General features: G+C 39.2%; 1 protein-coding gene across 1 annotated transcript in view; it reads left to right on the top strand.

The window, feature by feature from the left end:
- Nucleotides 1-23,909, top strand: part of SCAPER (S-phase cyclin A-associated protein in the ER) — a 507,933-nt gene that overhangs the window by 27,064 nt on the left and 456,960 nt on the right. The window contains exon 3 of the mRNA XM_006888275.1: nt 12,736-12,930. The gene's annotated coding sequence lies outside the window, so the exon portion shown is untranslated. The remainder of the gene's footprint in view (nt 1-12,735; nt 12,931-23,909) is intronic.

Below are 23,909 nucleotides of genomic sequence, written 5' to 3'. Positions count from 1 at the left end.
CCACAGTGGAAGCAATTCTGACCTCCTTTATTACCTTTGGGTGGCATTGTATATGAGTAAGACTTCCTTTTCCTGACACAGGCCCTAAACTGGCGGCAATAGCTGCCCCAATAATCTCGGCCATTCTCTGGTCTTTTTTCTTCCCTCTAGATCTCAGTTGTTAAAAGAGGGAAAAATTTAAGCAAATATATAACAAATAATTTTGAACGTTGTAATCTTTTAAGCTTAAGGCTAGAAGTATTAACAAAAAATATGGAACGCTTCACGAATTTGTGTGTCATCCTTGTGCAGGGGCCATGCTAACCTTCTCTGTATCGTTCCAATTTTAGTATATGTGCTGCCGAAGCGAGCACGACGTAGACATTTTTAATAGCCTCATTTACAGATAAGGAAACTGAGACTTAGAAAGGTAATTAAACGTTCTAGTAAATGACATAGCCAGAATTTGAACTCAGATTGTCAGTCATTATAGTTTATACTCTTAATCCTGCTGCTACACACCTTATAGTTATGTTTTTTACCATTTTCTTTCATGGTTATGATGCAGTTCCATATAAAGTTGTAAGATTAAGCTATGTAGACTTATAACATTTTCCAAATTACTGTAAAAACAAGCTTACTGTGTCTTAAAAAAACCCATTTTTTTTTAAGAATTTAATTATGGTTAGCGTTTTAATTCATAGTTATTTTCTCTGAATTTTTCATATGGTTTACTTTTGTTGTTATTATCATGATAGATACTAGTATGTATTATAGTGTGGTGTGCTGCTGTGATAAATGTCTATAGTTGTATAGGGGCTTCGGACCTTTTGTTCATTGTGTTGCTATGAGCAGTGCTTGACTTGAAGGCAGTCAACAACAACAACAACAACAACAATAGGACAGAGCAGAGCTGCCCCATAGGATCTCCGAGGCTGTGATTTTTATACAAGAGGCTGTTACATTTTTCTTTTTCAGAGCTGCTTGTGATTTTGAACTGTAGACCCTTTGGCTAGTAGCTTATATTTTGACCACTTTACCACCAAGATTCCTTTAGCTGGTACTATGTATATAAAATGTCTTTTAAGGAAAACATAGACTTCTGGTCAAGCTTTCACGCTTTACCAAGTTTATGAAAAAGCTCTTTTACCTACACAGATATCGATGATAAATTTTTTAAAAATAAAAAGGGTACATAGGATACAAACCAATGCACAACAAAAATAAAACGGAGAAAAAAAAATTAGTGGGAGGAAAAATGGACGAAGAATGTTTAAAAAAATAAGATTTTAAAAAGGCTCCCATCTCTTTGAGTCAGAAATAGGAACATATAGTGAGCAGGTAAATGGAGTTTAAGATCCCAAACTCAGTAGAAAGAAGCACCCAGAAAATCTATTACATACCCTGTTTGTGATGGGGAAATGGAGCTGGGCTCAGTTTAAACTATAGGCTTGTGCAGGGTTCTGCCCTAGGTGTCAAAAAAGGCTACAGTCTACTGGGGGTTATGGCCTGGGACAGCTACCATTCAAAAATAGAGAAGAGGGTGGAGACAACTACTGAATAATGACTCTCTGGAGGCTCGAATTGCTACGTTTTTTCAGGGTGCAAACCGTAAAGTCCTATTTGAAGATCTTAGTCACATGTCCCTACCCATCCTTGTGACAGAGTCATTTGAACAATGAACACTTGACACCACACACTCCCCTATTTTTTTTTTTAAATTTAGGTTGTTTATTTTTCATTTCAATGAACATCTACAGAGATTTTGGGATTCCATTCTTTATAGTCATTATTATTTGTATTTGAAGAATTAACTTTTGCCTTATAATCTTCTTGCTAATAATGACATTTGTGAAAGCATATGAGCCAGCAGTTTCATGCCTTATACCTTAATATCCTCAGTTCAGATAGCCAATTTCTGATTAGTGCATCCCTTGTCAAACCAGTACTCTGAGAGAACAAGTATATCCGTTTTGCTGAAGAATCTTTTGTTCACTTTGGAAACTTTGAACATCTGTATCCAAAAGCACTCCAGTCGAGAGGCGTCAGGTTGAAGCAGTCAACATTAGCTCATAGCATGGATCATTTTCTCTTCATCTGGTTGGTTCTTGTCAACTCATCCTCAGCCATCCTTGGCTAAATCCAAATGTGCATCAGAGTCCATACTTCCTGCATTCCAGTCCAGCTTGTCCCTTAACTCAGCTTTGGCCCCACATAGGGCCAAGTAAACAAGTCAGGGGTCCTCCTGACTCTTTGTTCTTCAAGTCAGCAACCCTTTTTTATTTATCCATACCTCTGTGTATGCAGGGTGGACAGTGCTGAAGGACCACATCCAAGTTCAGCCTGGTTCTTCATTGCTACATGCCTCCTAATTCCACTTCAGTGGATCCAGATGATCACTACAAGTCTGCCCTCTTTAACTTCAGGTCCTTGAAGGAATGGTCTAATGGGCACCAACCTTATCCTGTCTTAGAAGCCAAGCAGCTTGTTCTAGTTTTAAACAGTCAGTCTCTCCCTCCCCCTTTCTTTCCTCCTGCTTGCCTTTCTTTCACATGTGACTCTCTTCAATCAAAAACCCAAGTTGGGTCTTAAAATCCACTCAAGTTCAGATCTTCTCAGAATACTGTGTAAGCCTTAATGTTTCCCCTTGACAAAGCCTTAGCGTCCCCTACCAGATTCTACTTTTAACAAGCTTTCTCCAGGGAAATCTTCTCTTTTTTGAGGAGGACTCATCAACAACCTGCATTATGCAGATGACGCAGCCTTGCTTGCTGAAACTGAGGAGGACCTGACTCATTTGCTTGCAGAAGGTCAAGGACTGCAGTCTTCAATATGGGCTGAAGCTCAACATCAACAAAACAAAGATTCTCACTACTAGACCTGTTGAAAGCATCATGATGGAGAAGAGATTGAAGTTGTTAACAATTTCAGCTTGCTTGGTTCCATCCACAATCAATACTCTTGACACCAGTAGTCAGGAAATCAAAAGACAGATTGCATCTGGAAAATCTGCTGTCAGCGATCTTGCTAGAATACTGAAGAACAATGATGTCAGTCCAGGTAGGGACTAAGGTGTGCCTGATCCCAGGCCATGGGCCTTGCAGTTAAGTTGTGATGCATCAGAGAGCTGGACAGTGACTAAGGATGACAAGAGAAGAATTGATGCTTTGGAGTTTTGGTGCTGGCGAAGAGTGTTGAACATAAAGTGGGCTGCCAGAAGAACAAATAGGTCTGTCTAAGAGAGGGTGAAACCAAATTTTTCCTTGGAGGCAAGGATTTTGAAACTGTCTCACATACTTTTGGCATGTAGTTAGGAGGGAGCAGTCCTTGGAGAAGAACATCATAGTTGGAAAGGTAGAGGGTGAGCAAAAGAGAAGACCCTCAACGAGATGGATTATAGCTGTAGGCTCACATGTATCAGAGATGATGAGTTCGGCACAAGATAGGACAGGATTCAGATTTGTTTTTCATAAGGTCATACTCAATGTGATGATACATCCCATCAGCAACAACAACAACAACATTTATTCAATAAATAAAATCTATAGGCCAAAAAAATGTATGTGGTAAAATTTAAGGTTAGAATGGAATACTACATTGCATTGAAAAACAAGGAACTCATGCAATATTATTCAAAATGGGTAAGCCTGGAGGACATTACGATGAGTGAAATATCTCAGTCGCAAAAGGACAAATTTTGCATGGTGCCACTGTTGTAAAATGGGATTGATATCAGGGTTGGGGTAAGTCTGAGGATAAATTGTATATACTGCACTGAAACAGATGAGGGAGTGAATAATTGAAAAGCGATGTATGATAGGGTCTCATGGTTATCACAGGAGTCCACAATTAAGGTTGCATAGTGGAATGTACTTGGGGTGGTGGGAGGGGTGCGGAGGGATTGTGTACCAGGGAAGGAGTGTTTCTTTTACTTTTGAAAGAGAGGAGCGAACTGGGTTAGGGGGGAGGGAGGGGCGGGGAGAGAAGTGCAGCAATGAATGAATGGAAATCCAAAATATCTGTAAATGCTCATTAAAATTATTTTAAAAAATTTAATGTTAGGTATTGAAATAATAAAAGTACTACACCTATTAAGAAATCAAACTGGCAAAAATTGTTTTTAGTATATTTACAAATATGACTGGGTAAAAAAAAGAATTGATGCTTCAACTGCTTATGTATAATCAAATACCTTATGGGATTTAGTCCCTTGGTTTGCAAATTTAAAATCAGGATTTTATGGGACATCCCAGCCGATTGAAATATTAATGGTTTAGAGCTTTTTATTTACCTCCTAGTTTGGTGTGTAATTCCTGGTGTTCTCAAAGTTATGGCTCATTTTTTCAGCCAAATCATAGCCAAGTTTATAACCTGAACATCACCGCTAGGGAGATATATTCTCCCTAGAACCCTTATTTTTGCCTTTACTAATGACTGCCACTTCCTTCATTTTAATGTCAGCATTCCTCTCCCACCTGTTACCTCTTTTCTTGACTTTTTACTTTCTCTGATGGTCTAACGTCAATAATTTTTTAACATCATGGAACTGATAAGTTATTGATTCTTTGGCTTTTTTGCTGTCCCTCTCCCTATTCCTGTGCCTGCACATCCCTGGAAAAGTACCCAGTATCCTGTGCCTGTCTGTTGTCATCACTTTTTTGCCACCACTGTCATATCTTGAGGAGGAATGTGGCATCAGGATTAGAGAAAGACTCATCAACAATTTGTATTATGCAGGATGGATGGTGAAGGGATTGAGATTGTTGACAGCTTAATTTTCTTGGTTCCACAATCAACACTCTTGGTACCAGCAGCCAAGAAATTAAAAGACGAATTGCATTGGAAAAGTCAGATGTCAGAGACCTCGCTAGAGAACTGAAGAGCAACATTGTCAGTCTGGAGACTAAGGTGCACCTGATCTAGGCCATAGTCTTTGCAGTGACTTGTTATGCATCAGAAAGCTGGATGGTGATGAGGGATGATAGAAAGAATATGCTTTTGAGCTGTGGATCTGGAGAATAGTATTGAATATTTACAGTTAGGAGAACAAACAGGTTTGTCCTGGGGAGGATGAGACCATGCTGCTCCTTGGAGGGAAGGATTCTGAAGCTTTGTATGAGCTTTGGGCATGTTACCAGGAGGAACCAGTCATTGGGGAGGGACATCATGCTTGGGAGAGTGGAGGTACAGTGCAAGAGAGGAAGACCCTTGATGAGATTGATTGATTTAGTGGCTGGGTTAATGGACATAGGTGTATCAGAGACAACAAATTGGCTCAGGATAGAGCAAGGTTCAGAGCTGTTGTACATATGGTCACTATGAGTCCCAAGTGACTTGACGGCATGTAACAACAACAACAACAACATAACATCTTTCCTCCCTACTACTTGGTGCTGAGTGGTTGAAAGAAGTGACCTGATAAATCTGCCTTACTGCCTGTTCTGCTTTGTATCTCATGGTTTGGAACATGGCTAGAGAAGAGTATTGATCAGGTTGACAGGATTTTTTTTTTTTCACATCTGTAAGCACTAACTAAGGTGGGGGAGTGTTGTCCCAGAGTTCTGCATTTCACTAGTCATTCATGCTTCCATTCTCTTAAATGGCTTCACAGTTTCTCATCTCTTTCAAGCTTTCAACACTTGTCCATTAGGTATTTCAACTAAGTGAGATCATACACTATTTGTCCTCTTGTATCTGATTGATATCAGTCAACACTTTTGCTAAATTCATTATGTCTATTAGTTCTCTTGGGTATTCTCTAGGATTTCCTATGTATAGGACACTGTCATCTGCAAATAAAGATACTTCTTTCTGATTTAGATGCCTGTTTCCTTTTTTTATCTAATTTCTCTGGTTAGAACTTTCAGCACATTGTTGAATAGCAGCAGTGAAAGCAGAAGAAAATCTTACCTTCTCGGTCTTTTAGAGATGTGTTTAGTCTTAACCCATGGAACATGTCTGCTGTAGATTTTTAATTCATGCACTTTATCATATGGGGGAATGTCCTTTCAGTTCCTAGTTTTTGGAGTATTTTTAATCATGTAGAAGAGAGAGCTTCTTGAGAATCAAAGTGAGACCTGTAACATTCATTTTATAGGAATGTGCATTTTCATCAGATTGTCACTTATTTCATACTTTCCTCTGAAAGTAAGAAGTCAGAAATCTCAATCTCTTCTCCCCTGTGGAAACTACAGAACAATCTCATTGGTTTCACATGCAAGCAAGATTTTACTGTAGATTATCCAGAAACGACTGGAACAGCACATCAACAGAGAGCTACCAAAAGTCCAGGCTGGGTTTAGAAGGGGTCGTGGTACTAGAGATATTGTAGCTGATGTTAGATGGATCTTGGCTGAAAGCAGGGAATACCAGAGGAATGTCTATCTGTGTTTCATTGACTATGCAAAGGCATTTGACTGTGTAGATCGTAACAAACTATGGTTGACTCTGAGAAGAATGGGAATCCCAGAACACTTGATCGTTCTAATGCAAAACTTGTACTTGGACCAGGAGGCAGTTTTCAGAACATAGCAAGGGAACACTGCATGGTTCAAAATTGGGAAGGGCATACGCCAGGGATGCATCCTATCTCCATACCTTTTCAACCTATACGCAGAACAGATTATCCAGGAGGCTGGACTCTATGAGGAGAAATGTGGGGTCAAGATTGGTGGACGATTTATCAACAATCTGCATTATGCGGATGACACAACCCTGCTTGCTGAAACTGAAAGAGGACTTGAAGCGCCTGCTGCAGAGCGTCAAGGACTGCAGCCTACAATATGGATTGAGGCTCAATGTCAAGAAGACAAGGATTCTCACCACTGGACCAGTTGGCAGCATCAGGATGGATGGTGAAGAGATTGAGATTGTACACAGCTTTGGTTTGCTTGGCTCCATAGACAACAGTCTTGGCACCAGCAGCCAGGAAATTAAAAGGCGCATTGCCATGGGAAAGTCTGCTGTTAGGGACCGCTCCAAAGTACTGAAGAGCAATGGTGTCTCTCTGGAGACTAAGGTGCGTCTGATACAGGCCATGGTCTTCGCAATCACTTGTTATGCATCAGAGAGTTGGACAATGACCAAGGAGGATAGAAGGAGAATTGATATCTTTGAGCTGTGGTGCTGGAGAAGAGTATTGAGAATACCATGGACTGCTAGGAAAACAAACAGATTTGTCCTGGAAAGGGTTAAACTGGGTGGCTCCTTGGAGGCAAGGATTCTGAGGCTCCGTCTAACATACTTTGGACATGTTGTGAGGAGAGACCGGTCCTTGGAGAGGGACATCATGCTTGGGAGGATGGAGGGACGGTGCAGGAGAGGAAGGCCCTCTATGAGGTGGGTTGATTCAGTGACTGGGATAATTGGCATGGCAGTGTCGGAGACAGTGCGAATGGCACAGGACAGAGCGGAGTTTAGGGCTGTTGTACATAAGGTCGCTATGAGTCGCAGGCGACTCGACAACATATAACAACAATAAAACAACATTATCTTCTTTCAAAGTCATTAATTAAAGTAATATCACCTGCTGGAATGAATTTATTTCTACCCTTCCCCATAGATTAGAATTCTTTGCCTTCTCTTGACTGTCTTGGGATGCAGTAGATAGTATATAGTAGTAACTGAATAGTTACCCAATCTAGAATCCTGGCTTTGCCACTAACTTAGAGACCTTGACTTCATCATTTCACCTAGCTAAATGTCAGTTTTTCCTTAGTGAAAAATGGAGATAAAGTTTCTTCTTGTTGTTGTTGATTACCGTCGAGTCCAGCACGACTCATATAACTCTATAAACAAAGGACTTTATACCTTTCCATAACTGTCATCATTTCTCCAATTTCATAGAGTTTCCAGAGGCATGTTTTTTAGGAACTGGATGCCACTTCTGCTTCCAAATCTGTTTTACAACAGGGAGCTCCATCAAACACTGTCCACACTGGGAAACCATTCTGGTATTTGACACTCCAGTGACACAAGGTTCAGCATCACAGCAAACCCAGGTTACCTCATACATCACATTGACAAAGAGTGATGTACAAAGTGTAAGAATGTTCCTCCATATATAACAGCACTAGTCTCATTCAGAATTGGTTAAGTGCACATGAAGAAATGTTCAAAATCCCTAGCTCTAAGAGAAATGCAAATCAAGACAACTATGAGATAGCATCTCATCCCGGTAAGAATGGCAGAATTTAACAGAACACCAAGCAACAAATGCTGGCGAGGTTGTGGAGAAACTGGAACCCTTATTCACTGTTGGTGGGAGTGTAAGATGGTGCACCACAGTGTGGCGCTTTCTCAAAAAGTTGCAAATAGAGATACCCTTTGACCCAGCAATTCCACTACTGGGAATATACCCTAAAGAGACCATACCGACATCCAAGCAGATATATGTACACCCATTTTTATCGCGGCTTTGTTCACAATAGCAAGGAGTTAGAAACAATCCAAGTGCCCATCAATAAACAAATGGATAGAGAAGCTGTGGTATATTCACACAGTGGAATACTATGCTGCATTGAAAAACAAGGAATTCATGCAATATTATTCAAAATTGGGAGACTCTGGAGGGCATTATGCTGAGTGAAGTATCTCAGTCACAAAAAGACAAATACTGTATAGTGCCACTCTTGTAGAATGGGACTGACATCAGGGTTGGGGTAAGACTGAGTAAAACTGGATAAATTATGTATACTGCTTTGAAGCCAATGAGGGAGAGAACAGTTTAAAAGTAATATATTTTAGGGCATTTTGATTATCATAAAAGTTCGGAATGTAGGTTGCAGAGTGGAGTATACTCAGGGTGGGGGTGGGGGAGTGTGGGAGGATTATATATACCAGTGAAGGAGATTTTCTTTTGCTTTTCAAGGAGAAGAGTGAACTGGCGGTGGCAGGGAGAAAAGTGCAACAATGAATGAATGGAAATCCAAAATCTCTGTAAATGTTCATTGAAATGAATAAAAAAAAAGAAGTGATTGTCATCAAGTCTAATATGACTCAGAGTAAGCTTTGCACAAAAGACCTGAACTCAGTTCTATAACTAACATAATTTCTGTATGTTTATAGAGTTTAGAGAGTTTGTAGAGTTTTCAGAGGCATCTAGTTTAGGAATTTGATGCCACTGCTGCTTCCCAGCATTAATCAGTCAACTCATCCAAACGTACATAATGGGTAAGTATTATGGTATTTGACACGATTATGGAACAGTTTGCAGCATCACAGCAACTCCAGGTGTTCAGTGCAGTAAATAGACAAACAATTGCTGTGTCATTTAAAGAATATTCATTCAAAAAGTAAAGGCTCAAGGATACCTGCTTTTGGGGGTGGGGGGGAAGAGCAGTAACACACATCAAACATGACCCCAAAAACTTCCTTTATGTGACTGATATGACTGCCATCAAGATGCTAGGTAACAGCCAACTTCTAGAGTGGAAGGTCACTCCAGGCCCCTGGCCTGCCTGCAGACCCATCCCCTCACTAACTCCTTAGTGAAATAAAATTATTTCAAAGAGTAAGTATGTAACTAACTGACAAGTACCTAGTACATGGCACTTAGGCCATGAAAGCAAGTACTCTGTGAATATTAGATGCTCCTGCTGCACTTAATATTGCTACTTTTATTTTTACCAATAACCAGAGCTCTGTACTACACTTTAAAATTCTCTCCTTGGTTTTTACAATTTGATGTGGCTCTTTAATATTTTGTTACACATTTGATGATTATTTGCATTAGTTTACTCATACTTTTCCCTGTCAGTATATTTCTGTTTGTCTCTCTCATGACAGTTGTGTTTGACTCTGCTTGAGTACTTGCTGTTTACTGGATAGTGTAAGAAATGCTTTATAAATCTTGGACCAGAAATTGAAGGACTGGTTCTACTCTTAGCATTTCTCAATCTTTTGACTTTGCCAGGAAATTTAAGCTCCTTAACCTCCGGTTTTGACATCTATAAAGCAGGTATAATAATAATCAGTCTGTCCTTTTATACTGTCATTAGGATTAAATGACACAAAATTTTTTTTATACACAAAACTCCTCATAACACAAGGATGTGGGCATCACATATTAATAAATTAATATATTTTTGGTGAAATTTTGAATTGTCAGATTTGGTGCACACAATATTTTTCACATGGAATTGCCTAGGTATTGTTTCTCCCTTCCTAGAATCTGATAATACAGTCCTGACATAGAGCAGACACACAGAATGGAATCTTAACCCCAAAGCAGTGCTGTCTATTCTACATTATATGAATGAATGGTAAAATAGTTAAGTCATGTATACATTTTACAGATGCACAGCTAAAATAGAGTAACATACTTGAAAGTACCTGTGAAAATTTAATGTTAAGATTGTTTTTATTGTTAGATGTCATCAAGTTGAGTACGACTCATAGCAACCCTGAGAACAAAAGATCTGAACCCTGTTCTATCCTGGACTATCCTCACACTTCCTGACGTACAAAAGTTTGCATGCTAAGTTTAGAGGGTTTTTACTTGCAACAAGCCACTCATCTTTTTTAGTTAATTTTGAAAGAACATTTTGAAGGTGGTATGTCTTAAGAGGAATTTACCAGAGAATCACAAGCAGTGAACAAATGTGAGTGTGAATGTGTTTGGATATGGAGAGACAGAAACAGACAAAAAGATAGATTTATCTTGAGGAGAGGCTTATGCAGTTGTAGAGGTGGATAATTTGCACATTTACAGGTCAGATGTCAGGTTGGAGACTTCCTGACTCACATAGTTGGAACAGCTGATGATCCCAAGATCGGCAGGTAACTTCACAGGTTGCTGGCTACAGAAGCCAATTTAAAGATTGGCAAGTAAGATTGATTCAAAGATTGACAAGTAAATTTGCTAGCTTGAGACTGTAGAAGCTAATGAATATCGAGATCAGCAGGCAGAAATTAAAAGAACTCATGATCAGATAGTAATTAGCAAGATCCAGCATTCAAATTAAAAAGCTAGAGCTTTGCCAGAATGTATATATATAGTTGGTACAGGCCACAGCTCTTGAGAAACTCTCTTTCAGCTGATTGGCTGCTTTTAACAAATCTCATCATGGAGGTGATCACAGGATGTGAGAGCTCATCACAAGGGCTGACAGTAACAGAGCAGCCAAGCCAGCATAGCATGGTCAGCCATGTGGACACACAGTCTTAACTATCTCAACAACTTCCCAAGGTAATTTTTACTTTGAATGATGAATAGAACAAGTAGTGAGGTGGTCTGAGGCTTCTAGGAAATGGTTAATAAATACCAGGACCACACAGAGTCGTGACTGAAGAGATTGTGCATCTTTATCCCATGGAGTAGTTAGGGAATTTGAACCACCTGATTTTGGGTTGACAGTACAAGTCCTTACTCACTAGGCCACCAGAGCTCCCTAGGAAATGTGATAAGAAAATAGAAGGGGTATGTGATTACTTATTTTTGTCATCACAAGCATCTAGAGCGAAGGCTGCATAGTGGAGTGGACCTGGGGGGAGGGATTGTAAAACAATGAAAGAATTTTTCTTTTACTTTTCCAAGAGGGTAGTGTACTAGGGTGAAGGGTTGGAAGGGGAGAAAAGTACAACAATGAATGAATGGAAATCCAAAGTCTCTGTAAATTTTCATTAAAATTAATAATACAGGAAAACAAACAGACAAACAAACAAAAAACCCCAACAAACAATGACAAAACTACTTAGTATATTTTTTTTTTAAGTTTAAAATGCTCTTTGTGTCAGTAAATTGCATACTCTTGTTTTTGGTGAAATGGTTCTGTGATACAGAATATAATATTTTCAAGTCTGCCTAAGCAACTGAAAAAAGAATGAGTCATGCTTTTGGATTTTTATTTATTTTTATCAGTACATAGTGTTTAACTTCTGTGATTTTAATGAACATTTACAGAATGGATTAATTTTTCCACTTAATCATTCATTCACTTCATATTTTATGACATTGATTACAATCGCCATACTGTAAAACCACCTCTCCCACTTCCTCTCTGTGATTCTTGTTTTCATTCATCCTTCAGCCCCTTGCTTCCTGCCTTCTTAGCTTTATTTCTGGGCACATGCTGTCCTTTTGGTCTTGTATGGTCGATTGTTCTAAGGAGTAAATATAGTCCTATCCATAATATCTGAAAGTTGAGCTTCAGTGGTGGATTAATTTCCAGTCTCACAAGTGACCAGGGGCCATATTCTCAGGTGTTACCATGTTATTTTATTTGGTGAGTCTTATTTTGTACCTGATGTTTGATTTTTTTTCAGTTATCTTTTCTAGTAAATCATTTCCTAGTGACACATTTTTACTTTTATTAGAAAAATGGCTCATGATAAAGTTAAATAATTGAACATAAGTATAATATATGGCATGTCTAAAAGAAAAGAATCTGTGTAAACAATCTCAAGATGTTGGAATTGTGGTTTATTTTGCAGTTTATTATTTGTGAATGTATGTAAATGTTTCATACATGCATTCCAGTAATCCAGAGCAACTTGAGGGCCCCTTTTGGGCTAAGTTCTGTCACCGTTGTCATCATCTTCAGTAATATGTGCTTGAACTAAAAATTGACCTTTTAAACCCACCCCATTTGTTTAAGGTGAGAACCTTTGTTTTGATGAACTGAGTGTGTTATTCTATATGCTGAGAAGAAAAATGTCCTGTTTGAAAATATGTTGAAAAAATATGCTGTATATAAAAATCAAGTCCCTGAAGGCCTTTCTATTTATATATTTTCATGTTTTGTTTTCTTTCACTAGAACACTGTGGTAGACTGTAAAATATCATCTGCAACTGGAGATAAGCATTTTGATAAAAGCCCCACTAAAACACGGCACCCTCGGAAAATTGACCTAAGAGCTCGATACTGGGCATTTCTTTTTGACAATCTTCGCCGGGCAGTGGATGAGATCTATGTAACTTGTGAATCAGACCAGAGTGTGGTGGAATGTAAGGTAAGGTTTGTTTTGAGATTTTGTAATGCATTTTAAGTAAAATGTCCCAGTCTTTGCTACACTTGAATAATTTGCCTTTTTCTAGTGTCAATAAATTCTTTGTAATTTTTTTTATCACATTACCTCTTGTTATGGAAACTATTCTTTTGATCGGTACACTAAAATCAGCATTATGCTTCAGAATATCTTGACTTGAGGAATCCTCCTGTTTTTGTTTTTCCTGGCACTAATTATGTACTTTCATATTCAGTGAAAGACATGGAAAAGCAGTGTTGGTACACAGCAGTGGGCGAGGAACATATGGGTATGTGGTTAGGTGCCTTGCAGTTGGCTCCACTCATCATGACAACAGAGGAAAACTCTTCCTGTTCCTGTGCCATCCTCACAGACTCCGCTGTGCATGAGCCCACTGTTGAAGTCACCGAGTCCATTTCAGTCAGAGTTTCCCTCTGTTGTTATTAGGTGCTGTTGAGTCAAAACCAATTCATAGCCGACCCTCCAGGGAATTATAAATTGTACAGAAAGAGATAACTTCTTTCTTTCCCATGGAGCAGCTGGTGGATTTGGACTTTGTGCTGTTGAGTTGACAGCGCAGCTTCTCCTCCACTAGGACAGCAAAGCTCTAGATTTCCAAACATGATAGTTAAGTTTATTACTACCATTAGTAACCCTTTGTGAGGGCTCTGGTGGCTTTGTGGTAAAGAGTTGTGTTGCCAACCTAAAGGTAGGTGGTTTGGATCCACCAGCTGATTACTGGGAGAAATATAGGCAGTTTCCTCATATGCAGTTTATAGCCTCCGAAAATCTGCTAGAGGGTCAGTTATGAGTCACTTCTGACTGAACAGTGCATAACACTAGTAACCCTAAAAGACAGAGTAGGGAGTTCTCATGGCCTAATGGGTAAGGAATCACACTGCCAAAACCAAAGGCAAATGGTTCGAATCCACCAGCTGCACTGAAGGAAAAAGATGAGCAGTCTCCACCCATGTGATGTATGGTCTCTAAAAAACCTGTTTAAGGGTCAGCAGTGAGTTAGTTTTGACCTGAAGGCACATAGCAACACACAACAAAGGCACAGATTGCCACATCATCTGCTTGCATTGGTGTCTTCCAGAGTATGGCTGGTGGATTTGGTTAGCATTCAAGGGCTTTAACTGCAATGCCACCCAGGTTCCTGTAAATGTACTTTTATGTAATAATTTTTTTTAAAATATGTTTTTTCTTTGTTCTCTGTTGGTGCTGTAGGTGGCACTAGTGAGATTTCCACATTCTTGGGCTTCATGTTTAATGTCTTTAATTGGACATTACTCCCAGTCCATAGAGATAGTTATCACTCTCCTAATTCGCTGTGGTCAGGGAAAAGTGAGATTGATGGCCGACTGTAAACAGTCCTGGGTGGGATTGCGATGTCATTGTAAGGTGTGCTTTCTAATTTTAGATAACCTTGTGTCTGTAATAGGATATTAAACAGACCTAGCCTTGCCTGTGTCTGAAAATTCACTAAAAAGTCTGGCCTTTTAGTAAATATAAGCTATACACGATGCTCCTTCATACTGAATGAAATTATTTTGAAATTAACCAGAGTGGTACATATTCATAAAAATATTAAAGCAGTAGCTTCAGTTTCTGTACTGAATGTGGTTTAGAACCTTGGAAGTATTTATTTACCCTTTGAAATACTTAAAGGGTCAAAGAAATGTTACATATTGAGACAGCAGTTGCATTTTCTCTTAAATTGGAACCAGCTAAATTAGGTTTAGACTAGTTAAAAAGTGATTCAGCAGAAGCACGTTTCAGAATGAACAGTAATTGAAATAATCTAAATTCATGGTTTGATTGTCACAATTAATATTGTTACTATCAACATGTAAAAACGTTTTATGTTTTAAGAAAAATAATTTTCAGTAAAATAGGATCCTTGGAATATAATGATTAGCATGTTGTGGTAGAAAAGACTACTGGACTTAATTTGGGGTATTGGTTTTGTCTATAAAATGAGCACATCAAAGGAAGTATCTAGGTCAATCTTGCAGTCTTTGACTTTGTGGTTGAAAGTTAAAAAAAAGATTGAAGAAGCGAATTTTGTTTGTAAAATACGTCTTCCATTATACAAGCGAGATGAGCCAGTTGCAATCATGACTTCCTCTGATGAGCAGAAATTGTTACACCTGTCTCTGCTGCTGCATCTCTTCCCACAAGTCAGAATTGGCCATGACACAGCGTAGCTTTTATCTCTGACTGTCACTCATTCTGCTTTGTGAAAATTTAATAGTAGCAGAAATTTGTTGTGTAGATTATAATTAGAAGCATGGAGAGAGTGAAGTAGAGATGTGTTCTTTCTTTGTACTATTCCCAGATCTCAAAGACTTATACCAAAGGAAAACAAAATTCTAGGAACTTAAAATTTATTGCCATACTTAATTCCAACCGTCACCTCATCTGGGATTCACAGATGGAGATGTAGAAAGATACAGTTTACCATTTGGTCTCAGCACACATAATTAGGATTCCTTTCCTTTCTGTTTTTTCTTCTATACTTATCATCAAAGCGCTTACATCTATTATTTCCTGGAATATTTCTGTGAGTTACATAGCCCAGGGACTTATTTTGCAAGTGGATTGAACTCTTGTCTTGTGGATGCACTGAGAGAATTTATCATTATATGTACTGTATGTGTTTTAGCTTCAATTCTATAGCCACAGTTCAGTTCTTGTTTCAACTGTAAAGTTTAGTTCTTAACACGTTCATTGTGTAACTCAAATCTTAAGTGTAGTAATTGTGACACGACAATGAAACATACCTTTCCAGTTTGCCCAGAATTACTGATGAGAACTCACCTCTGTGTTCAAAAGAGGCTAAGTTCCTCTTTTTTTGAGATTGAAGAAGTCCTTGTCTTCTAACAATTGTAACCTTTACCCCTGTACCTTGCCCCATCTCCCTTTATAAAGTGAACCAGAGTATGGGCTAGGTCTTAACATCTTATAAAGATTTCCATTTAGGGAGCATATAGCTAGTGGAGGAGTTTCTGGGTGGCACAAATGGTTTGATGTTCAGGTACTAACTTTCGGGTTCAAATCCACCCAGAGGTGCCACAGAAGAAAGAGCTGGTGATCATCTTCTGAATAAACACAGCAACTGAAGAGCTGTGGATCCCAGTTCTACTCTGAAACACGTTAGGCTGTTGAGAATTAGAACTGAATCCGCAGCATCTGGTCTGTGGTTAATGAAGTATATCAACTTGTTCTCATAAAAACTTGAGGTGGGGCCTGAAAAAATTACTAGTGAAGTGTGTGGATCTTCCTGTCTACAGGAAGAGGAGATTGATTTCTTGTTCCTGGCTAGATAGTTGCTGGGGTGACTCATTCTGCAGCTTCTGGGCTGTATTGAGTTTGAAGAAAGCATGCTGGAAACACACAGTACTTTTCTTCTGTTTACCAGTTCAATTTGGGGATATACGTGGGAGGTACACTTTTACTTAATAGAGATCAGTGCCTACATTTCCCTGAAACCTTTGATACATAGGTAGTAGGCTTAAACTAGCAAGGAAATAGGGTGAAAGTTCTTAGTAATCAAGTGAAGAGGTTGTCTGTGTGTCTGCTAGGTTAATGTATGTGAGGGCAGAAGCATTTGTGCAGATATTGGAATTGGAGGAACTTTCTGTGGAGACATAAGGCTGGGAGAATACTTGTAAAACTTTGAAAGACGAATCTGAACATTATCTCCAAATGAAGCATTGCTGTTTTTCCACTTATCATTGAACTAAGTAATTTTAAGTATAGGGAATAGAGAAGGCATAACTATTGTGAAAAGAAGATAACCAGGAAAATAATAATGCATATGTAGTAGGAATACTGCAGGGTTCAAGAATGGATGCCATTGAGAGAAAGCATTTACAATTTGGCATCCAAAGGAAACAAGAACATATGGGATCAAGGTACAAATTTGTGGTAAGATGTAAAATTCTGCCTGATGGTCTATCTTTGCCTTTTTTGTTTTTGGAAAATAGCAAGTTTACACTGGAGGCTTGAGGTTATTTTTACTGGTATGTGCCATCAAGTGTTACTCTACTTACAGCTAACCCTCTGGTGGATTTTGAGAGGCTGTAAGTTGGAAGGGAGTAGATTGCTCATCTTTTTTCCTGTGAAGTAGCTGGTGGATTTGAACTGCCTGCCTTTAGGTTGGCAGTGCAACTCATTACCACTGGGCCACCAAGAGGCTGAAGTAGTTGTCATGGAGAGAGGAAGGGCTAACTTAGAGAAAATATAGAATCCCCTGGAAGCCTTGAAAAAATCACAGTTGAGGTTGGAGATTGTTCTTTCCCATTTTTCATTTTTTCCCCCCAGTGGTGGTTCTACTCTCCACCAGGTGCTCCATGGGAGAAGGATGAGTATTCTCCTCCCTTGTGATCAACTGCCTCTGAAAACCAGCCAGAGTCGGTTATGACATGGTTCTGACTTCACGGCACACAGCACCACTTGTATCAGAATGCAACTTGTTTATTTTTTTGCATCATAAAAAAGCTAAACAAACCCCTAAATTCTCTTTCTACTTTGCTTATTCTTCCAATGATCTTATTCCTCCCCCCGCCCCCCGCCCTTTGTAGTCACTGGCTTTTTCTTATCCATACAATGTTTTACTTATTGAAAGGTATTAAGAGGTCAGCTGCTTTGTTCACATTCTATTTTCCCTGCAGTTTCTTCTAGGCTGTGGCTTAATTTGCTGTTGATATGCTGCTGATTCTGAGCTTTATGTTTGTAACCTTTACATTTCTTCTCATGTTCAGATCTGTATACCCTGCTTGCCTGGTTCGTATCTTCACTTGGATACAAACATTTGAAATTGACATATGGAAAATCAGACTCATAATCTCCTTTTCCCACCTAAGCCTGGGGATGTTACCCTAAATATCATATACTTCATTTTTCATCCTCTGTCTGTGCTTGAAACCTGGTAGCATCCTTTTTTGTTCCTCCTTTCACTTCACTTCAGCCACTGGCCAGTGAGTCCACTTCTTTCAGTATTTCCTCTTAAATCTTTCTAGCCCATCTGCTTCTCTCGTCCTCCACTGCTGCCATCTTACTCTTAAGTTGCCATTGTACAATTCTGGATTACAGCAAAGGTCTCCTGATAAGGCCTCTTAAGCTTACATCCCATTGTCCATGTGAAAGGTAGAATGATAATTAAAAAAATACAAACATGCTTATCTGATTCCTTGGTTTATAGATCCTTAAACCTTTTGTTCTGAGAGTCAGTCGTCAGGAAGGCCTTTGCAACTTTCCAGACTTGATCCAGGTATCCCTCATTGCACATAATTCTTCCTTACTCCTTTCTGCTTCTAAACCAGTCTTTGTTCATGTTCTGTGTGTTCATCTGTTTCCAGCACTTTCCACATATGGATGGATTCTCTGTCCAGATGCTCTCCTTATCTTTCTGCTTGGCCAGCATCTCCTCACTTCTCTTACCCCTTTTACTTAACTCTTCCATAATTTAGGACTCAGTTTTAAGTGTCATTTCTTCAGGGGAACCCACTCTGGTATTTCACACTAGGTCAGGGTCCCTTTAATATGCTTTCATAACCTTCACTTCTCCTTTTACACATTTACCACAGTTGAAATTAAGTAATTGTCTACTAAGCTGTTTAACCATCATTTTCTTTGCTAGACATTAAGCTCCATGAAGGCAGAAGCCAAACTTTACTCCTTCATTTTTGGTGCCTGTCACTGGCTCTGGAACATGTTGTTGTTGTTAGGCTCTGCAAGTCGAGTGTAGGTCATAGTGATCCTGTGAAAAACAGATCCTACCACAGATGGCACCCTGTCCTACCCTGTGCCAAGCCCACAGTCTCACAATTGACCTTATTGCTGTAGTCACTGTGTTAGTCCACCTGGTTGAGGATCTTCCTCTCCTTTACTGCCCCCTCACTTTTCTTACTATGGAAAGCCAAGGAATGATCTCTCCTAGCAACATGCTCTAAGTATGGAAGACAAAGCTTTGCCATCCTTGCCTCTGAGGAGTAAGCACTCTGATTGCTCTGGCTCCAGGACATGCTCTGTTTATTTTTTTTTTTTGCAGATCATGGGCTGCTCAGTACTCTTCTCCAACATAGTAAATTATTTGTAGGTAGATAATGAGTAGTTGAATAAAGCTACACAGTTCTGTGCCATTTTTGCAGTGATACCAATCTTCGTTGTCAGTCTGCCTTTACTTCCGTAATACTTAATATCCAGCCTCATACCAGAGATTCACAAAGCCAAGGGGTCCATGGGTTAATATTGGGTGAGTATTTTCCATGTAGTTACACTTAGAGTTTCAGTGGACTAAGTCGTAGGGGGTAAGAGAATAGTTGAAGTGATGTACCATGAGATCTAAACTGGATGAGGAAGGAAAGTGACCATGAGAAGAAAGGAGAGAAGAAGCTAGTGTTTGCACATTCCTTGGACATGGTAGAAATGGATTAGTTGAGCTCTTCGTGGATAGAAATTGATGTGTTTATAGTTAGGTTTTAGAAATAATTATTTACATTTCCAAATGCTAATTTTTACTTTCCTGATCTGATGGAAACTCAAAAAGCTCTAATTGCCTTTGAGTTAGAACTGACTCAAAGCTGACCTTCCAGCAGGTATTCAGAGATAGAGAATCACACAAGAGGAGCTTGCCCATATTTCTCTCAGTACAATTATTATATACCATTGAATCAGAACTGACTCAGGCTGACTCTCCAGTGGGTTTTCAGAAAATGTAAATAGTGTGGGAGCAGATTGCCCATCTGTCTCTCACAGAGGATTTGAACCACATGCCTTTGGGTTGACAGCCCAATTCCTTATCATTAAGCCACCTGAGCTCCCTTCTCTCAATTCTTAGATATTTTAAAGCCTCCCACTTGTATTCCAATTTGTTTAGCATCTCTTTGAGTTTCCAAGAATTGTTTGTTTCCTACCTGTTACTTGTCATGTTAATTATAAAAAGAATCATATGAGCTGTATGGCTTCATTAAACCAAAACTCATAAAAAACCCACTACCTTTGAGTTGATTGTGACTCATCACAACCATAGGAAAAGTAGAATTACCTCCTAGAGATTCTAGGGCTGTTTACAAATGCATAGAGCCATGTCCTTCTCCCTTGGAGGGGCTTATGAGGTTCACAGACAAGCACTTGAATCACCATATTCCTTGTTGCACTGTGCCACCAGTTCTCCTTATAGTTTTCATGGGAGCTGTACATTTTCTTAGCAGAAAAATGACCCTTCTGTTAAATTTAATGCTTTGCATCATCAATTTTGTCTTGTCTAAGATGAATATTATAGCATATTAAATGTTTGGGTTAGAGTGCCCTTGTGGCCTAGTGGGTAAGGAGTTAACGCTGCCAACCTGAGGGCACACGATTAGAATCCACCATCTGCTGCATGGGAGGAAGATGGAGAGTCTCTCCCCATGTGACATACAGCCCCTGAAAACCTGCTGGAGAGTTAGCCATGAGTTGGTTCTGACTCCATGGGACATGGCAACAACAACAAATGTTTGATTTGCCTGTTACACTTTAACTTAAGTATCAAAAATTGTTACAAATACTGGGGAGAATTAGGACTAGACTAACAGGTTGGAAGAGTTCACATATTCATCTAATGGAGTTGACTTTTGCAGCTTCATCATGGTTTAAAATTAAACGCTATCTTTTATTGTGTCTATGTGGTCTTCTGGCCTTACTCTAGTTATTTATTTTCCCAGTGTTTATGCACTGTAGACTTACAATAAAATTTTGTTGTTTGATTGATTAAATAATGAATTTTCTTTCTGAATATAACATTTCCCAAAAGCTTGTTTTATGATTCAGAATCTTTGAGTTGTGGAGATAAATTAGCTGTCACCTTATAAGTCTGTATAGCATGACCCTTAGTTGATGATCTCCTGGTTGACAAATCTTTATTCCTTCTATCTGGTTCTTGTGTACATTATAATCAGTAGAGCATCTATTTTCTTTTTGGGGAGTAGTTTTTGGACTGACTTAGTAGTAGTAGTAGTAATTTAATAATTTGATCTTACTCTGTTGGCTGAGTGATAAGGAATTGCACTGCTAATCTAAAGGCATGAGGTTTGAATCCACTAGCTGCTTCTTGGGAGAAGGATGGACAGTCTCCATCCATGTTAATTTATAGTCTCTGAAAACCTGCTGGAGGGTCAGCTATGAGTCTGTTCCAACTCATTGGTAAATAACAGGAATGTTAGTCAGACCTTACTTATTTGGACTAAGATGATGTGCCTAGACATAGATAGCAGACTATTTCATGTCTGTTTTACTTTTAAAAAGAACTTTTTTTCAGTCTCCTTGTCACCTGTTTTCTCTGGTGACTGCTGAGTTCATGTCTGCCGTGCATTGGATTTTACTTTGTTTACAGGCCTTTCTAGTGTTGGGTTTATCATATTATCAAAATGTTGACTTGTTTATAATCATGCAAAGGAATTGGGTAAAAAAGCCCACACAGTAGGATTAAGTATTCTGTGTGAGTTAATCAACTATTATGCCGATTAACTGACAGTGGCCCAATGAGAGAATTGGTCAGTTGAGAATTGGTTTGATAAAGGACAGTGTATTGAAATTGACCAGAGAGGCTTACATGAGGGCCTATTTTGTAACGGTGCAGGGAGATCTCACTACCATCAAGAAGATCATGAAGCAGAGCAAATCCTTTAGACCTGGAGTCCCTGTGCTGACAGCCCCAAGACCCAGGAGGAAGAACTCTAACACTGAAGACCATGGAAGTCATGAGAGAGTGCCAGACAATGTAGTGGCATGAATGGTATCAGCACAAGTGACAGCAGCTTGAGTGGGGACAGAGGGATTGAGATCAGTGTGAGGCCTTTCACTGGGCTTGCTGACTGGGTGGAATTCCTTCGGGTAAGTGGCTGCTTGTAAAGCAGAGTGCCTTCAGGCTCTTGTCAGTGGAACTAAAGAACTTACCAGAGCAGGGAAGAGGCTAAGAGAAGGCCCAGCAGCAGTCATGGCTGAGAGAAGCCCTGTTTCCAGCAGAGCTGAGAGAAAGGCTGCCTGCCTGTGGCACCACCAAGGAGAATCTAAGCTCTCTTAATATCTATTCCACATTACATGCAAGTAAAATATTAATAAAAACATGCCTGGAACAGTACATGACAGTGCAAATTTTTTATCTATTTTTCATAAGCTTGCTATGAGTTTTAATCAACCTAATAACAAGGTCAACATACATCTTTATCTCAAAACTTACTACACAACCATGTTGTTGTTGTTGTTGTTGTTATGTGCCATTGAGTCACCTGTGACCCATAGCAACCCTCTGTACAGCAGCTCTGAAGCTTGCCGTGTCCTGAGCCAGTCTCACTGATTACAACACACCAACTTCCACTGCCCCAGTTACTGTATCAATGCATCTCATCTAGGGTTTTCCTTTCCTGTACTGTTCTTCCACTCTTCTGAGCATTATGTCCTTATCCAGTTCTTCCACCCTTCTGAGCATGATGTCCTTATCCAAAGATCAGGCCCTCCTGGCTGTGTGCCCAAAGTATCTGAGATGGAGCTTCAAAATCCTAGCCTCAAAGGAGAAATTTTGTTTTATCTTCTCCAAGACAGATGCATTTGTTTTCTTGGTGGTCCATGATATGTTCAAGACTCTTCTCCAGCACCACAACTCGAAGACATCGATTCTTCTTCTATCATCCTTGGTCATTGTCTAGCTCACTGATACATAGCAAGTAATTGTAGAGACCATGGCCTGGATTAGGCACACCTTAATCTCTAGACTGACATTGCGTTTCATTCTCTGGAGAGGTCCCTGACAGCAGATTTTCCTAATGCAATCTGTCTCTTAATTTCCTGACTGCTGGTGCCTATGTGTTTCCTACTGCCAAAGGGGCCCTTTAGAGTAGTGAGAGAAGATCTTCACCCTGAAACCCACAGCGTCCCTTTTCAGCAGGAAGTAGCTAAGAGAATACGCCGTCCCCTTTTCCTTATGACTCAGGGTGAAGTCTCTCTCAGGGAGGAGTGATAGGGAATGGCAAAGGATACACTGACAAAGAAGATTAATCAGAACTGGCTTTGACAAGCACTGTGGCATTTGGACAAGAACAAACTGGGAGGAGGGTAGAGAGAATAGTGCAACAATGAATGAGTGGAAGCCCAAAATCTCTGTAAATGTTTATGAAAGTTAATAAAATATAATTAAAAAAAAAAAAAAGAATGTTGATTGTGGAGCCAAGCAAGCTGTAATTATTAACAACCACTATCTCTTCTTCATCTATCGTGGTGTGCCAATTGGCCCAGTGGTGAGTTAATCAAAATAGCTTAGTATCAGTACAGTAATAGGTATACAGACCATTGAAGTAGAATTGTGAACCCAGAAATAAATCCATCCACCTATGGATTAGCTAGCTGATCTTTGACAAAAAGATGAAATCCATTAAGTGGAAAAAGACAGCCTCTTTAATGAATGATGTGGACAAAACTGGTGGAAAGAAACACACTCCCATGCTTATTTAAGGTACAGCAAAGAGTTAGAAGCTATCCAAGGTCCATCAGTGGACACATGACCAAAGAAACTGTAGTGTATTTACATAGTGGAGTGTTATGCATCATTAAAAGTGTCAAGAATTTGTGAAATACTACACAGTATAATTGAATCTAGAACAAATTGATGCTGAGTGACATGAGTCAGTAAGAAAAGGATAACTATTATAAAAAGCTAAAGAAGGAGATATACACAAATAATTCTTGTATGGTTAAAAGAGGTAGGAAGGGAGAGAGATTAAAAATTTATATGTAGATAAGTTTTGTGAAGGAAAAGTAAATAAAGACATTATAATTAATTACAGTAATCAATTGTAGTTAATGTTATAAAACAAAATGTATATGAATGTTTGAATGAAAACCCAATCTGATTTGTAAATTTTCACTTATATTTAAGAGAAAGGGAAAAATCCTCCCAGATTCTGCACCTTCTTGACAATCTC

This window comes from Elephantulus edwardii, unplaced genomic scaffold (assembly GCF_000299155.1).
Source record: "Elephantulus edwardii isolate Elephantulus edwardi_28Jun2011 unplaced genomic scaffold, EleEdw1.0 scaffold00066, whole genome shotgun sequence".
In the NCBI taxonomy this organism is placed as follows: Eukaryota; Metazoa; Chordata; class Mammalia; order Macroscelidea; family Macroscelididae; genus Elephantulus; species Elephantulus edwardii.
Note: the sequence above shows the minus strand (reverse complement) of the source record. Positions and strands in the feature narration are given on the sequence as shown.